Raw genomic sequence first — 19,319 nt, 5'->3', positions numbered from 1 at the left:
GAAAATCAACATGTTGTGTCAAGTCAAAGCAGTCCAGTAAGGATAGGAATTCATTCCTCAGTTTAGATGTGGGGATGTCAATATGATGTTGAAATCACCAAGAAGGATAATTCTCTGAGAGTAAGAGCTTAGGTGGGTGAAAAGTTCAATCAGATCGGATAAGAAGGATGCATTGTATTTTGGGGGACGATAAAGAACAATGAGTGAGACAGGACCTGATTTCATTGTTTGTTTAAGAGCTAGGCAATCAAAAAACAATGGACAGTCAATCGGGATTCGTTTAATGTTTAAGTCAGCTCTGACAATTACTGCAAGCCCACCGCCTTGTCTTGAGCTGCGAGGCTCTTTGTGGAAAGTGAAACCAATTGCAGTCGCCTCTGTGAGAGACACAAATTCGTTTGGTTTTTGCCAAGTCTCCGTTAAACACAGAATATCAAGTTTGGTGTCAGTGATGAGTTCTGACAGCACCAATGCTTTGCCATTAAGAGACCTCGAGTTAAATAGTGCAATGTTAGTCAATGAGGCTTCTTTTTGCACAGAGCCGCGATCAGGGTTTATTTCCACATAATGTAAATTTGGCACACTGACACTTCTATTTCCAGGGTCATGAGAAAGACGGCGTATTCCTGAGCAAATGCTGCCGGTGGTCTTCTCATTCACAGCCCGGCGGTGGCGGCGATCTGACCCGCGATGTATATGTTTCGGGCGTTGCAAAATACCGGCGTCTTTTAGGATGTTCCAGTCATTTTGCTGCCTTAATTACTGCACTGTGTGTTTGTTCACTCTGTCCAGTAACTAACACTGGCTTTTTAATTTTAGACAGAAAGCCTCAGAGCGTGAATCCTCACAAACACAGAGACTGAGGCACATCAGTACCAGCAGTCACTAAACAGGGATGCTGTTCCATGTTGCAAAATAACATTTATTTTCTTAAGTCACTCTGCTTTGTTGTTGGATTTTGAAACAGCAGAAACTTAATTTTAACCTTAATCAAAACTAAGGCAGGAGAGAAAAACAAAGATGTCTGCATGTGAGTAATGACACCTGAGCACATCACATTAGAAGTTCAGATATACAGAGATTGTAACACAATGTCTACTGTATGCATAATGTAAAAGACAAAAACATGATGCTATATATAATGACAATTAAGTCTGAGTTCTTTCAAAATCCAAAAAAAAAAAAATATTAGTTAGACTTTACTCTTAGCAGACCTTAATCTATTGTGATGATTTACTTTGGTAAAGAAATAAGGGTACACTTTATTAATGTTTCAACTCAGTGAGTGAACATCGTTTATGTTTTTAACAGTTAGAGTGAGGTGGAAGAGTCCAACCGTGTTATGGGGAGCAGTTAAACAAGAAGGAAGGAGAGATGTGTGCCATGTTGAAGTAGTGGCTGGCCCTCCTGCCCGGCACTTCTAGAATCCTCCATCTCAATCTCTGCTCTGATCTACTGTGCCTTTGCCAAGTGATCACGAGGTGTTGGCCTGTTTTTTCTCCCCCAACTTCTGAAAACTGTCTCAGTCTCATTGCACTGACTGCCTGTCTCACACAGAATTGATTTGAAGGGTCTATTAAATAATTAGAAGGCTTTGAGTATTTCAGACCCTGCCTGTAGTTTGGAGTGTCTGCTCCCAAAAATTTCTTTTCTTAAATGTTGCTTTTCTTTTTATTCCAAGATCAACCACAAAAACTGGCAGCTTTCTGTACTCGTGCAACAAAATCTGGAATGCTTTGCCAATAGAGAAGTGACAGGCTACAAATGTCGAGCATTTCAAAAAACTTCACCAAGCCCACTTTTCTAATTTGGCTTTTTCTTAATTATTTGCATTGGTTGTAATAGATAAGAAATGGTACTGTATACAGATTGTAAGATCTGCACTGGGCAGTAACTTCTGCTGATTTTCTCATTTTCGATTTCAAGTTTATTGCAGAGGTGCCCCCCATGCATCTCCACTGTCTGTTACATCAACTCAAACTGCCTGTGATTCCAGAGAGAAACAAAGTTCATAAGATTTCCAGAAATGGAACTGTGATTGGACTGAGACCACAATTATGTCTGCTGGGATGTGCAGAGGGGGATTGTGCGGGCATTGGCTTGGGACCCCCAGGGGTTTAATATCTCCAATATCCTTGACAAACTTTCAGCCTTCTTTGTCCCCGGCCATTTGACCAGGCAGTTTATTTATTACAAAGGACAAGGACCCATCCATTTGCTTATTTACTATTATAATGCCTTCAATTTTCTTTGTAACTGTATATTTTTGTTGAGCAATTTGAGCTACACTTGTAAGCAAAGGTGATATAGAAATATTATTAGTGAACAAATGTTATGGGACAGATCAGGAAAAATGTCAGTTTAAATAGAACACATTTTTTATGGAATATTGCTGGATAATAACTCTGACTCTGATTAGCATCTTGATCATAAAGCTAAAATAGCATTTTTCCTTTTTTGACAAATTTAATGATTCACTTTTATTGTGTTCAAAACCTTGGCTAGCATTTTTTTTTTTAAAGATCTGTAAATATATTTTGTTCCCTTTCCCTAATAGTTTTTAAAACCTCCCCATTGCTGGCCATTTTCATTGTATTTGTGTCCTAGTTAAATGCATTTATACATCTTTATTATTATTGAATTTTCAACTCATAATCTATTATATAATATATATATATATATATATATATATATAAATAAAGGAGAGTTGGAATCCATGTGGCTGTGTTTGTGGGTTTGTGGAGGGACGGAGAGTTAAGGCGGGTGTTGGAGTCACGTGATCATCTCCCCTCCCATTCACCTCATTTCATTCACTTCATTTCGCTCCGAGTTGAGCTCCGAAGCTGACGCGGTCTTGCCGTTCTTTTTCCCATAGTGTTTAGTCCTTTCTCCTTTATTGATTTACTGTTTAGTAGACACGGTGCTGACTGAATAGTATTTTTTCCTTCAGTGTTTCTACTTAGTGTTTCTTAGTGTTTAGTAGACGCGGTGTGCCGGTGTTCCCGGCGGTGTTTGCGGTTTAGTGTTATTTTCTACTTCGTTTTTGTACTTTAGTGTTTAATAATAAATGATAATAATTCATTAAATTTATATAGCGCTTTTCTCAGTACTCAAAGTGCTAAAATAGTGAGTGATACTTAGCTGATAGCAGTGTAGAAGCAGCACAGCACAACGCAGCCGGTAGGACAGGCGGGTATGGTAGCGTAGGTGAGCGGCAATAGCAAGCAGCAGGAGGAGGAAGCAGGATTTGGATGTTCCAATACACAGCCATAAACAGTAACGCTTGGTAATTTCAGGTGTGATCGCCCCGGAGCCATAAGCCAGGTTAGTATGAATATCAGATCAGTTCCCGGTCGTAGAGTACTGTAAGATGAAAAGGGAACAGATCAGCATAGCGAATATAATCACGGAGACAGATCATCCCGAGGTGCTAGATCGCCAGGTACAAAGAAATGTTCATAGGTCTTGTCCTGTGATCCACAGACTCGGCTGTTCCCAGTAAAGTGGAGTCCATAAAATCTGTAAATATTAAGCCAAATCCATGCAATTCGAATCAGCTGTATCCACGAACTATACGTACAATAAACGAAATAAAACAAGCGTAAGAAAGTGCAGAATTAAGGCGAATTTTGCGAAAAGTGTGGTTAACAGGGAGGAGCGGCGACAACAAGCGTGTGCCAGCGTTCCCTCAGCTGCTACAATAAAGCAGTTATAATAAAGAAGTTTAGTAGACTTTTACTTTATCTCATTTAGTGTTCTTCCCAGTGGTGTTGCCGTTTTTTAGTGTTAGTGTCTACTTAGTGTTTGTGTTTAGTGTTATGGAAGAAGTGATCTTACCACTGTAAGATTTTGCAATGAATAAGTTGGTAAAAAATGATTATTTATCAACAGATCACATGAGCAAATTCAACGCAATTTTAGCTGCGCATACAATTTTCCAACCTCAAGAGGTTTTGCTAATGTGGACTCCTGACATACCTATAATGCCCATTCCACAAAATGCAAAACATATTCAAATATTACCTTCTGCAGCTACTGAACGAGTGACTCACTGGGTGTGTACCTATTATGATGGTGCTGTAATTCATGTCTATGACAGTTTAAACGCTGATAAAAAATTCAACCTCACCGAAGAGCAGCTTCGTTTCCTTCATGCTTTGTTTCCTTACAAACCTCCCATAGTTTATGAAGACGCACAGCAACAATTAAATCATACAGATTCTGGTGTATTCTCAATTGCATTTGCTGTGTGTATTTCTTTAGGTATTGACCCAAGTGATCAAGTTTTTACTATTTCTTCAATGCAAAATCACTTACAAATAATTTTTGTTACTCGACAATTCCTTCCATTCCCTGTCGAAAGTAGCCGACGGGCGACACCAATTACAAGTATTCAGTGCGTTCAAAGACCTGTACGAAGTATGGCCACTAACACAGTCACTCATAAAAGGGGAGATGACTCGGTGCAGGAAATGGGTAAGGAAGATACCTTGGAAGACATGCAATCAACGAGGCGATTAAACGGATCTCAAGAGACATCTTCTAGGTTGGAAAAAAAGCGCTTGGCTGCCAAAACTATATATATATATATATATCTTCTATATAAATAAAAATGTAAATGTTTGTTTGTTCAAAACCTTAAATCTCCGAAAGTTCTTCACTGATTGCTTTGAAATTTTGACACAACGTTGCATTCGAATACGCGCGTGTTTTTATATACATATTATATAGATCTCACACCTGTGACAGGTAAAAACATGCTTTTTTTTTTTTGGAAAACACAGCGCCATCTGTTGGACGTAAAAGCAATACACGCTATACTAAATATTTTACGATTCCATTTCAATGTTTTGATCAAATACATTTGTAAGTACGTGAATAAAGGCAGCGACATGGCAGTTTTTGGCGTGCAACCAGAAAGTGATAGGAATGCGGTCATACATATCGATGAAATCGCACAGTATTAGGATGGAAGATACATAAGCAGCAATGAAGATGTATGGCGAATTCTTTCATTTCCCATACATGAACGAAGTCCAGATGTTGTTCACTTAGCAGTACATCTAGAAAATGGACAACGCGTTTATTTCACAGCTGCAAATGTGCACCAAATAGCCCTGAATCCACCGGCTACAACGCTAACTGCTTTCTTTACGTTATGTCAAAATGACATGTTTGTGAAAACACTGCTGTATTCGGAAGTGCTACGTATTACACATGGAATGCGAGTAGAAAATCATTTGAACAACGCAAGCGAGTCAACGGACAACCTGGCATATTCAAAGAAACTACGATAGGCAGACTGTACACCGTGCATCCGAATCAAGATGAATGCTTCTTTGTTCACATGCTGTTGGTAAATGTGCCCGGTCCAACGTCTTTCCAGCAATTGAGAATTGTCAACGGCGTTACACATGCCACTTTCCGAAGTACATGTCAAGCTCTGAATTTATTGGAGAACGACCGACACTGGGATGTATTCATTAATGACGCGGCAACACGTCACATTCAAATCAGATTCGTGCAATGTTTGCAATCATATTGACCGCCTTCAACACAGCTATGGGAGAAATATAAATCACACATGGCTGAAGATATTTTCCGTCGAATACTCAAGTAAAACTCAAATATAAACATGGATTTCACAGCAGAAATCTACAACTAAGCGGTGATAATGATTGAAGATTTGTGCTTAGAAATCGCGAACAAAGTTCTCAATCAATTGGGAATGCCATCACCGAATCGATCTGCTGCTGCTTCGTTCGATGTAGAATTGCATTGTGAATAAAATTACAACACGGGTGATCTTTTGTCGTATGTGCAATCAAATTTTCCATTGTGGCACGCGGCTGGGGGTGGTGCCCAGCCGGGACGCCCAGGAGGACAGGAGGAGGGCTCATTCCTCCTCCGGACCATGAGGGGGCGGCCGCCCTGGTTCCTTTAAGGGCCACGGGTGCAGGGCTTGGAAGCCCAACCCTGTAGGGGCCCGTGGTCTCCGCCAGGGGGCGCCCCCATGCCTGAAGGACCTGGAACCCCAACACTTCCGCCACACCAGGAAGTACTGGGGGGAAGACGATTGGGAACACCCGGAGGGCTTCCGGGAACACAGCCGGCACTTCCGCCACACAGGGGAGTGTCTAGGGAGTGTCGGGGATCACCTGGAGCCCATCCGGGCACTTATAAAAGGGGCTGCCTCCCTGCAAAGAAGGACTGGAGTCGGGTGAGGAGTGGACAAGGTTTTGGAGGCAGGAGAGAGGAGGTGGCCTGACGAGCAGGCAGAGAGAGTGAGAGCCTGGACTTTGGTGCTTTGGCACTGGGTTGGTGCACTTTATTGAACTGGATATTAGTGTAAATAAACGTGTGGTGGACTTGAATATGGTGTCCTTCTGTCTGTGTCCGGGCAGCTTATCACACCATATAAGCTAACGCTTCAGCAAAAAGGCATTTACGATCAAATAATGCAAACTGTCAATAACGGGGTTGGAGAAATCTGGAAATTGGGAACGGAGAGGTGCTGGTTGATCTGACCTCAGGATGAATTTCATTGCCTCATAACTTCTCCAATTTAGTGACGTCAAAAGAAGAATTGGTTGATTAAGTATTTCCCAATATTCAAAGCAATTATAAGAATCACGATTGGCTGAGTGAACGAGCTATTCTTGCGGCGAAAGACGTCTATGAACTTAACAATATTATTCAGTTTAACATTCTGCACAGACAATGGAACAACAAAACATATTGTATACCCACAAGCATTGTGAAATTAAGCATATTAGAAACGTGCGCTTTCTCTTTTCTTTCTTCTCCACTTAACCAGACTGAGCCACAGCAACACGTGGCCATCCATCCATCCATCCATTGTCTCCCGCTTATCTGAGGTCGGGTCGCGGGGGCAGCAGCTTGAGCAGAGATGCCCAGACCTCCCTCTCCCCGGCCACTTCTTCTAGCTCTTCCGGGAGAATCCCAAGGCGTTCCCAGGCCAGTCGAGAGACATAGTCCCTCCAGCGTGTCCCCGGGGTCTCCTCCCGGTTAGACGTGCCCGGAACACCTCACCAGGGAGGCGTCCAGGAGGCATCCTGATCAGATGCCCGAGCCACCTCATCTGACTCCTCTCGATGCGGAGGAGCAGCGGCTCTACTCTGAGCCCCTCCCAGATGACTGAGCTTCTCACCCTATCTTTAAGGGAAAGCCCAGACACCCTGCGGAGGAAACTCATTTCAGCCGCTTGTATTCGCAATCTCGATCTTTCGGTCACTACCCATAGTTCATGACCATAGGTGAGGGTAGGAACATAGATCGACATAGATCTTAAAGCGCTGCTATTCAATCACGCGCCGCTATTCTATGACACTTGCCTAACGCCTGACTTTATTGAAAAGAAACTAAACTTGCAGCGCCGCTATTCAATGACACGCCGCTATTCAATTACACTTGCCTTACGCCTGATGAGCCAAGAATTAGAGCGAAACATGTGTCGCGTACTCTTTGCATTATTTGACAGTAAACTATTTTCAACCATTCTATGATCTGCTTCTCACAACTGAAGGCACCGTGGCTGATGTTAGCTGACTTGCTGGCCAACCATAAGCGTTACCTGGTAGGTAACCACCCATACAATCAGATTGTGATTCAGACTACGAATGCCGTGAATGTAATTACCCCGATCTACATGCTAGAGAAAACCTCAATGAAGAAAAAACAGTGTGTAAGCATACATATTAACACATGTGCAATTAAACGTGTGCATTTACGGGGTGAATGCTCAGGCTTAAAAGCTCGCCTTTTATTAAAAAGGTAAATGCAAACTGTTTTCATTCTGAAGGGCACAAACCATGTTGGATTTCAGCCGTTAAACGCGCAAAAATGTCGGTACACCAGACAAATAAGCGCAACATATTATCAGTTGTATTGTATGCTTACAATACATATAGAAATGTGTTAATCGTTAACTAATATTATGGGATGGTGTTTTTTCGACTCGCGCCTTGATTTAAACGATTCCATGACTTGGTGGGTTTGCGTAGCTTATTGTCAATATTTTTACACCTGTTTTTAAGACTTATTGACTGAAACGGGCTTTCACGAAAAAAGTTAGGGCTTTGCTACAGGATACACCCTCCACAAGTTAAGGAAGTAAAAATAAAGGCATATATTTCTGTTTTATTTAAACCTTTTAAGTTCGTATGCATAGCCCCATTTGGCTGTTTTAGTTTTTTTTTTTTTTCATTCTTCAGTAATATTTAATCTCCTTAAAGAGAAACAACACATGCATTTTACTTTTTTTGTATCTCTTTAGTAATATTTTAGTGTAAAAGGATAACCAGTATTTAAACATTTTATGTTACTTTATAAAGTTATTTTACACAATGTTGAAAAATTAATAAGAAAGCTACATATTTTGGCAGCTGCTGCTTTAATTTTCAATGAAATGAAAAAAGCTCTCCAAGAGAAAACCTCAATGAAGAAGAAACAGTTTGCACTATCTAAAAAGGAGAAACCCTCATTTATAAAGGTTTGCTGCAGATGACTTAACTGAAAATAAATTAATAGTTCCTATGTGTATAATACATATTTATCTATTTTACTTATGCCTTTATTCCAGCAACTTGCAACATCTGAGGTACAATTTGTTACATTACTTTGGTTTTTGCAGCACAGGCAGGTGAAGTGACTTCCTCAGGGTCACACAGCGGTGTCAGTACCAGGATTTGAACTGACAAGCTCCGGGTTTGCTGAAATATTACTGAAGAAAGAAAAAAAATGAAAACAGGCAAATGGGGCTATGCATACAGATGTCCATCCATCCATTATCCAACCCACTATATCCTAAATACAGGAGCCAATCCCTGCCAACACAGGGCGCAAGGCAGGAAACAAACCCCGGGCAAGGTGCCAGCCCACCGCAGGGCGCACACACCCACACACCAGGGACAATTTAGAATCGCCAATGCACCTAACCTGCATGTCTTTGGACTGTGGGAGGAAACCGGAGTACCCGGAGGAAACCCAGACACACACGGGGAGAACATTCAAACTCCACGCAGGGAAGCGAACCCGGGTCTCCAAACTGGCACCTTTCACTGTGCCACCATACCGCCCGCATACAAACTTAAAAAAAAAACAGAAATATATACCTTTATTTTTACTTCCTTAACTTGTGGAGGGTGTATCCTGTAGCAAAGCCCTAACTTTTTTCATGAAAGCCCCTTTCAGTCAATAAGCCTTAAAAACAGGTGTAAAGCTAAACTTGCAGCACCGCTATTCAATTACACTTGCCTAACGCCTCTCCTAAGGGGACATACTGTGGGATATGGGCATCAGTCAAAGCACCAATCACAGGCCCGATTAGAAAGCGGGAAGCTGTGATTTGTCGTCTCCCTCCCATGTAACAATCACAGCCCGTGTTACAACGCACTATGTATATGTAGATATGTGTATATGTAGATATATATACATATACATATATACATACAGTATATATACATATGTTTACATAACCTCTTTAACACACTACTTCTCCACTGCGAAGCGCGGGTATTTTGCTAGTCTATACTAATAAAAGGCAAAGCCCTCACTGAGTCACTCATCACTAACTCTCCAACTTCCCGTGTAGGTAGAAGGCTGAAATTTCGCAGGCTCATTCCTTACAGCTTACTTACAAAAGTTAAGCAGATTGCATTTTGAAATTCTACACATAACGGTCATAACGGTCAACAACGTCCGCCATGTTAAACTTTCTTATTTATGGCCCATTCTTCACGAAATTTGGTAGGTGGCTTCCCTGCACTAACCGAAACCGATGTACGTACTTATTTCGGTGGTATGACACCACTGTCGGGCGCCATATTGAACTTTCCAATGGTCTTTGTTACTTAATGGGCCCATCTTCAAGAAATTTGGTACGCGGGTTCCCAACGCTAACTGAATACGTACATATATACGTCCATAGCCTGCAGCTCGGTCCACACTCTGAATCCTCCAGGCACTCCTGAGCATAATCTAATTTTCAAGGTTGGGGCACCAATAATATTACTGAGAAACTTACAGCCACCGAAACTTTGTAATGGCACGAGACTTCAGGTCACATGCTTGCAAAAGACTATTTTTACTGGCGGTGGCTCAGAGGAGAGAGTTTTTATTCCTCGCATCCCCGTTATACCCTCTGATCTCCCATTTCAATTCAAACGCCTCTAATTTCCAGTAAGGCTCTGCTTTGCAATGACAATTAATAAGTCTCAGGGACAGACACTACAAAGGGTTGGCATTGATTTGAGGCAGGATTGCTTTTCACATGGCCAACTATACGTTGCATGCTCAAGAGTAAGCTCAGCGCACAGCTTGGTCATATTACAACCGGAGGGGCGAACTGACAACGTGGTATACAAAGAGATCCTTAACAAATAATTATTGGTACATTTTCTCTCAGTTTATTATTTAAAATTTTAAAGCAGTACTTCACCACTGCGAAGCGCGGGTATTTTGCTAGTGTATATATATATATATATATATATATATATATAATATATATATATATAATTCTTTTCTTTTGTGAACCAGTGGCTTTATACTCTTGATTCCTTCAGCATCTGACCCGATTGCACAATTGAGAATGAATTAAATAATTTCAACAAGTGCACTGTCACAGTTAACATTAAAGACAGGGACAGTCAGCACCATGTCATACAACACAGTGTTAATTCTTTTCTTTTGTTGAAAAAGGACAATTTATTTATATAAAACTGGTTGGCTACATTAGGTTTTGTACACCTGAGACAAATGGCAATTGTATTAATAATAACTGATATCTAAAGATATTTTTAAACAAACACAATTTGTCCATAGAAGGAAATTGCAACAATAGATCAAAAGGAATGGGGACTTTATATAATTTATTACGTGAGTAGGAAAATAAAAAAACTACATACTTTTATAAATATATATAATGGCAAAAGTGTCATTTAAACTAATACAGGTAGACGTGGAAACAGTTTTTTCTGATGAAAAAAAACAATAACATTTAAAACAGATTTGGCGAATCATTTAAATGCAATGATTTATATCCATTTATACACTAATAATGGCAATTATTAAAAAATAATAATTATTATTATTATTAAATAATTCTTCCAATATAAATAACATTTCTCAGACTGCCTTCTTCTACCTCCGAAACATTTCTAAACTACGTCCTGTTCTTACGCAACACAGTACTGAAGTATTGGTTAATTCCCGAGTCACCTCACATATAGATTACTGTAATGCTCTTCTATCTGACATCCCACAAAAACGTATCCATCGCTTACAACTTCTTCAAAATTCTGGTACCAGGATAATAACCTGCTGTTCTAAATCCACTGAACATATTTCACCTCTTCTCTCTCAACTTCACTGGCTCCCTGTTCACTACAGAATACAATACTAAATACTGCTCTGAACATTTAAAGCTCTCCACAACCTCACTGATCTCCTACAGACTGACACTCCTCTCGCTCACTCAGATCCTCATCTGCAGTTCTACTTTCTGTACCACACATCAAACTCTGTTCTATTAAGGTTAAGGTAATTCGTCTCTCTTGACTGTCTATATCTACTCTAAACCCCTTCCGTAATGAAAATGCTTTGCTAGGACATGATAATTGCTTAACAAAGTCTTCCGTAAAAGTGCACAACATTAATACTCTAATAACTAATCTCAATGCACATAAAAAATCTAGGCAGTGCAGCATAAACACTAATAATTTAATTACAATTACTACTACTTTAGATGAACAATGTATTAAAACTATAAAAACAGATTATAGATTAAATAAAAAATACACACAGAGTGGCGCTAACAAAAATAACTTAGTTTCTGTTCCAAATACCAATAACGCACATAGAATTCAGCTCTGCTCCTCCGAAACATTAAATATGGCACTATTAAATGTTACAGCTTTAACTAACAAGACGTTTTTTATCAATGATCTTATTAGTGATAGAAAAATTGATTTTATTGCACTAAGTGAAACATGGCTTTGCTCAGATGGCGCGGCTGTTTCAATCGAATCAGCACCTCCGGATTACAGATGTCAGTGTTGTTAAATTCAAGTGCTTTGAGTATCTCGCCATTGTTATTAATGGAGATTCTCACTTTCTAGTATTATCCGTGTATAGACCTCCTAAATTTAATGCGTCTTTCTTTGAGGAATTCTCAGACTTAATGTCAATTATAATTATGAACTATGTCACACTCTTAATAGTCGGTGACTTTAACTTTCATATCGATAATCAGTGTGACCAAAAAGTAAAAGGATTCATGAACCTCCTGGACTCTTGATTTGAGACAGCTCGTTAATCAGCCTACACATAAAGCAGTCATACGTTAGACTTAGTAATTACCAAAGGACTAAAAGTTGATATAAAGCAGATCATTGATACGGGTCTATCAGACCATTTTCTTTTACTATTTAATATAGAAATATTGATAGAAAACATTCATGAGAAGCATATTATTAAAAAACGCTTCTTTGACTCATCAGCAGCTTTAAAACTTACAAACATCCTAAGCAATCAGTCCGTTTATAGTGCCAACTATAATTGCGAGGATAATATAAATAGTAAGGTGGAAAAATTTAATACTAAGGTGAGAGCTGCTGTTGACATAGTTGCACCTGAAAAGACAGTTAAAAAACTCTTCTAGCATTGTTATACCATGGAAGACACAAAGAGTGTCTGATTTAAAGAGAACATGCCGTAGAGCTGAGCGTAAATGGAGGAACACTAAACTAACTATTGACTATGAAATACTGAAGGTTAAAATAACAGAATACAATAACACAGTCCATCTTGAGAGGCGCTGCTATTTCTCTAAGATTATAAATAACAATGCTAGTAATCCCAGAGTCTTATTCTCTACGATTGATCGTCTGTTAAACCAGGTAACTCAAAGGAATGCCTCCTAAGTACTTCAAGTGAAACTTCTTAGGCTATTGCTGTATTTTTCAATCAAAAAATTAATGATATTAGAAATAACATAGTATATCTCCCCAACACTGCGGATCCTCCTAAGCCCCAGTATTCTGTTATAAACAAATTAAATTCTTTCACTAGGATAGATTTACCTGATTTACATAAAATAATTGCTCTACTGAAACCCTCCACCTGTGCCCTTGACCCAATACCAACATGTTTTTTCAAAGAAGTATCAGGCGTGCTTATTGATAATGTTCTTGACATAGTAAATTCGTTATTAGATACGGGGGTCATCCCAGACTGTCTTAAGACTGCGGTAGTTAAACCCCTACTCAAGAAAAATAATCTCGACCCCTCTGCTCTTGAAAATTTTAGACCCATCTCTAACCTGCCTTTCTTAAGTAAAATTCTAGAGAAGGCAGTCATTATACAGTTAAATGAGCACCTCAATAAACTTGCTATTCTTGATAAATTTCAGTCAGGTTTTAGAACAAATCACAGCACAGAAACTGCACTCGTTAAAGTAATAAATGACTTGCGGGTCAATGCAGACAGAGGCCATTTATCTGTTCTCATCCTCTTAGATCTGAGTGCCGCATTTGAATAAAAATAAAGAAAAAACTGAAATTTTAATGATTGGCAATAATGGATATAATGAAGTTGTTAGAAATAAACTTGATACATTAGGATTAAAAGTCAAGATGGAGGTAAAGAATTTAGGGGTAACTGTTGACCGTAACCTGAATTTTAAATTGCATATTAATCACATCACTAGGACATTTTTTCACTTAAGAAACATAGCAAAAGTTAGACCTCTTATATCATTGAAAGATGCTGAGAAATTAGTTCATGCGTTTGTTTTCAGTCGACTAGATTACTGTAACGCACTCCTCTCAGGACTACCCAAAAAAGACATAAATCGTTTGCAACTAGTGCAGAATGCAGCTGCTAGAATCCTTACCAGGAAAAGAAAATCCGAGCACATTTCCCCAGTTTTGAGGTCACTACACTGGTTACCTGTGTCATTCAGAATTGACTTTAAAATTCTGCTTATGGTTTATAAAGCCTTAAATAATCTTGCCCCGGCTTATATATCGGAATGTCTGACGTCTTATATTCCAAATCATAACTTTAGATCCTCAACTGAGTGTCTGCTTAGAATTCCAAGAGTGAAACCTAAAAGAAGTGGTGAGGCGGCCTTCTGCTGTTATGCACCTCAAATCTGGAATAGCCTGCCAGTAAGAATTCGCCAAGCTAATACAGTGGAGCACTTTAAAAAAATGCTGAAAACACATTACTGTAACAAGACTTTCTGATAAGTTCACCTTCATTTAATCCTGATACTCTGTATATTCAGTTCATTATAATAACTATTCATGGTGGCTCAAAAATCCATACTAACCCCTACACTCTCTTCTGTTTCTTTTCCCGGATTTCTGTGGTGGCAACCTGCGCCACCACCATCTACTCAAAGCACCGTGATGTCCCTACATTGATGGATTAAAAGCCAGAAGTCTACATGACCGTCATCATCAAGTCCTTCCATGAGAACCCTAAATACAAGGAGTACTTATCATTTATGTTAGGTAGAATGCCAGAGGGGTTTGGGTGGCTTCATGGCCTGGAACCCCTGCAGATTTTTTTTTTTTTTGTCCTCCCTGGCCATCGGACCTTACTCTTATTCTATGTTAATTAGTGTTCTCTTATTTTAATTCTTACTTTGTCTTTTTTTTCTTTTTCTTCATCATTTAAAGCACTTTGAGCTACATTATTTTTATGAAAATGTGCTATATATATATATATATATATATATATAAATGTTGTTGTTGTTCTATGGGAGCTCGAGCGTCTCTCATTGTGCTCCTCAACTTGGGAATTCTCTTCCCTCTCATATCCGTCAGCTCGATTCAATAACACGTTTTAAAACTGCCCTCAAAACTTATCTTTTCAAACTGGCATACCAATTGTGAATTTTGTTACTGCCAGTTATCTTTGTCTGTCTTTCTTTTAACAGTGAAATGACACTCAATGACAAAAATAAACAATTTTATTGTAAACACATTGGCTTAATAATTTCTGAAAACATTTCACTCATTCCTCTCTCTCTCACACACACACAATGTGGTTACTTAAATATATACATTACAGGATCTAAAATCCTTGAAACAGAACTGTCTTACATAGCTTTTCCCGTATGTTGCCACTCTGTAATTTGAGAGTATTCCGTCTGGCAATATGGTGCAGCCTTAGTTTGTGGAAGACAGACACAACTAAAGACATGAGCATATAATGTTGGTTGTCAATTTCAAACTGTGTTTCCTCGATGTACTCATTGAGAAAAAACACATCATCTGAACCAATCTCAGCCTGAACAAACTGATTGATCAAAGATACACTGACAGCTTGTCCTAATGTCGACTGTCTGATAACACGCTCAGCTCCTTTGACCACCTTGACTGGACCCTCAGAAGGAATCATCAGACCTCCTTTGTTTTTTAATGTCAGTGAGTGGTAGCTTTGATCATATGATGGCAGTACAGCATCTGTTACCAAACTAGCACGGCACACATTACAGGGCAGCTTTCTCAAAATCCCGTCTAAGGGCTACCTGACCTCCCACTGCTTCCCGAGGTAGATTTCTTTAGGAAACCTTCAAAGTTTGAGAAATGTTAACAGCGAGTAGCTGATTAAATACGGTTTAGCCAGAACGTTGTTTGGAGGCTCCCTTGAGCAAATAAATGTATAGCTTTGCTAGCTTAGCCTGGCGTAGCTAAAGTAAACATTATAAAACGGGATTTTCTAATGGCCAAATATAACCAAAACAATTGTTCAGCCTTACATATGAAATGTAATTTCCTGTGATCCGGTTTGGAGCGTACAGCGGTTTGTACAATCCCAAGCAGCACATGCGTGAAGCATCTTTATCCACTACTGCACGCCACAGCGGTGCCACGCGCAATATGGCGGCGACGATGACGTACGATACTGCTGGTCATGAGGCGTTGTCGCTACCCGATCTGCGTGCCTACCAGATTTGCGCGCGCAGGCGCATAGCTTAACTATTACGACCCTGCACGATCTGCGTTTCTTTTACTTTGCGACAGGAGTCCCCATCCGATTTGTCTCGCGCACGCGCTCTCTGCTTAATTAAAATTCATTTGTTTGTCATCCGATTTGTTCTGCGCATGTCCAATGTTTTACGACACACGAGAAAAAAAAGTTACCACGGGATTTTAATTTCTCGGTCTGCATTAACAAATAGAACTTTCGCCATTCGAGTGAGAAGGAGAAAGAAGAACGCTGTAGAGAATAGGAGCATATTGAATTTTTCTCCTGGCAGAAGAATAATTTTCACTTCTTGAAAAAATGAAGACTTTTCAATTTTACAACGACTTGAAAGAATATCTTTTACGGGAAGAATTTAGCAACAATTTAACGGTCAGAGAGCGAAGTGAAATACGACGTGTGTCCGTGAATTTTATGATTAAAGGTACTGTATGTAATGTTTATTGAATGCTTTTCAATTTTTGAGAATACAGTATATACTGTAATATAATCTAGATATATTTAGGATTATCTGACGTTTTGTTTAATAATTGGAATATTACAAAATTTACCGTTTTAAATAGGCTGGTGATTTCAATGAACGCGCATGAATGTTTTGAAATATGCAAAACTTTTAATAAATTGTGTTATTTAAAAAACTGCTCAGGTGGACTTTCCTGTTATTTACTGATTTATACTTGATTAATGGATTAGTAGGTTTTCTCTTTTTGGGAATATGAAAATCTGAACTGCCTAGATGTATCTCAGATCAGGTGTCTAAATTTTACAATTCTTTTAAAGAGAGAAGTAAATTGGTATCCACTAACGAATGTTAAAATGTGTTTTTTCTTATGCAACTCCCCAACATTAGAGCACAATATCTTAGTCTGTGTGTGAATCCTCGCAATCCCAGTAACTGTTTGTTTTTCTCGTATGAGTTTTAGTAGAAACAAAACCAGGCTGTTTCATTTGCAAAGTAAAGCACACATTCTTCGGGGTATTCTGCTTTGTTACTCGGTAATTGGTGTATGTACGCCTTCACTTATAATGTGATGTGGTCAGATTTCAGTTACATGCAAGCAACTTTTGTATTCTGTTCTTTCTTAATTTTGGATAGTCCATCATCCATGCCCTGGCTGCTCTACAGGGTGTATCAGGACAGGAGGCAGAAGATTTATTTCTTGGTGGCCCAGAATACAGTATCCGGTAAAAGTCAAGTCTAGGAATGTTTGAAGTAAGTGTTTAAATATTTCTTGTTTATTATTTTTATATTTTACTTGCCTTAGTGAAGTGGAAGAATTTAACTGAAAGATGGGACAGCAATTAAAGAAGGAGGGAATGCTGTGATATCTGTTGGAATAGAAGATGATGCTACTGCCCAGTGCTTCCAGAATCCTTCATTTGAGTCGTGGGTCTGAATCTACTGCGTCATTGCCAAGTATTCTGGGGTAATGGATCTTGTTTTGTTTACATTTTGTTTTTCTCCATATTCCACACTCATTTACTTGACCTTAGCTTTAATAAACTGGATGGCTGTCTCCGTCACAATTGATTTTAAAGTACTATACTATTCATTACATAAAAAGCTCTGAACAGTTTAGTCCCTTGCTGTATTTGGTACTGTCTCTCCCCCAACACTCCTCAGTGTAATCTTTAATCCACAACCACTAATTTGCTTATGAAAGAACTGGTGAAGCAGCTTGCACATGTATACCAAAAATATAGAATGCCGGCTATAAATGAAAAACCTTTCAAATACTTTTAAAACTCCATTTTTAAACTTCACCTCTGCTTAATTCCCATTTCTATCAGTTTATGATTTACTTCTGGTTTATGAATGGAACTGCATACACTGAAAGATTTACACCAGATAATAACCATTGTTTTTTTTGCTGTTTTTCTTTTTTTTGTCCAGTGATGCCCTTTGCCGTGCACCCTGGTCAAGTCTTGTGCAGCTGACTGTGGTGCTGAAGAGAGAAGATTTCTGAAGACCCTCTTGAAGTGGAGCTGCAATTGGATTAACACCACAACAGTATGCTTGGTGAGAATGTCCACAGGGGCCTGGGGGGGCTGTGACCTTGTGACCTGAGACGTTGTTTTGTCAATCATCCTGACCAACTGGACCTTTATGTGTTCTTCAACAGGGCCATCTGACCAGCAGATATAGTTAAGGAGAAGGACCTTTCAATTTTCCTCGTGTACTTTTAAATTGTATATATATATTTTTTCGTTTTGATAAAGTTATATATATTTGTTAAGCAGTTTAGCAGTTTGGGCTTTATTAGTATTAAAATATGTTAGAAGTTATCTGTGGAATAATTTTAATAATCAAAATAGCAAAACAATGTAACTTTAAATTTTCTGTGCTCTGGGTAAAATATGTTAAAGCTATGTGGTGATTTTTTTTACTTCTTTGGGTTTTTTTGTACATTTGACAAATGTTTTTTTTAGGTGCATTGTTCTCACATTGTTCACTTTTGTTGTTCTCATAACATTTATTCAATAAAATTTGCATGAAAAGTGTTTCCTTTTTCATTATTCAGTTATTAACTCACATTTAAGACACTATATGGGTGAATAAAAGCCATTTAAATTTGAGTACAAGACGAGCAATAGTATCACAGAAGATGGTGCTGGGGTTGTGCTTTATGTGGGTTAGACATGAAATGAAGATTTCTTTTTCTTTAAAAAGACTGTTTATGCAATCCACTAGTATCACCGCAACAAAATTTTGTAAACCATGATGCCCTATGACATGTGTATTTCATTAATAATAATATGTAAAGTTATTTTTAAAGAGTTTTTCCAGGGATGAAAAGTGCATCAACAGTTCATTTTTACATATATACACACTTATTTTGACTAACTGCATGACAGCCTGGTACAACAGCTGCACCAAACCTGCCAAAAAAGCCCTGTAGTGGATCATAAAAACATCACAAGACGTTCAATGGAACTGAACTGCCATCACTTGATCATCGATACAAGATTCCCTGTGTAAGAAGAGCTAAAAACATCATCAAGGAGAACACTCATCTTGGACAGAACCTGTTTAAGCTTCTCCCATCTGGCAGGCATTTCAGATATATAAATGCAAAGAATTATTATTATTATCAATCTGTATGCTACAAATGGACAAAAAAAAAAAACTTTTTTCCAGCTGCAATAAACTTACTGAACTCGTATATCTCCTCAATCTGAAATCGTTTTCATTGATCATGTACAATTAATGTAGTATAGGTAATCTATACTGCTGTGCATTTATGCAATAATAATCCATCCTGGTTACTTTAACATTATATATGGCATCTTGCCAATATTTT

The 19,319-nt window shown here is 38.7% G+C and overlaps 1 long non-coding RNA gene across 1 annotated transcript; it reads left to right on the top strand.

Moving 5' to 3' along the window:
- Nucleotides 1–16,175: 16,175 nt before the first annotated feature.
- LOC127526467 (uncharacterized) lies at nucleotides 16,176–17,703 on the top strand. Its single transcript, XR_007933995.1, has 3 exons — nucleotides 16,176–16,441; nucleotides 17,114–17,202; nucleotides 17,283–17,703. It is a non-coding gene; the product is annotated as an uncharacterized LOC127526467 (long non-coding RNA).
- Nucleotides 17,704–19,319: the final 1,616 nt, after the last annotated feature.

The sequence above is a fragment of the Erpetoichthys calabaricus genome, unplaced genomic scaffold (assembly GCF_900747795.2).
Source record: "Erpetoichthys calabaricus unplaced genomic scaffold, fErpCal1.3, whole genome shotgun sequence".
In the NCBI taxonomy this organism is placed as follows: Eukaryota; Metazoa; Chordata; class Cladistia; order Polypteriformes; family Polypteridae; genus Erpetoichthys; species Erpetoichthys calabaricus.
Note: the sequence above shows the minus strand (reverse complement) of the source record. Positions and strands in the feature narration are given on the sequence as shown.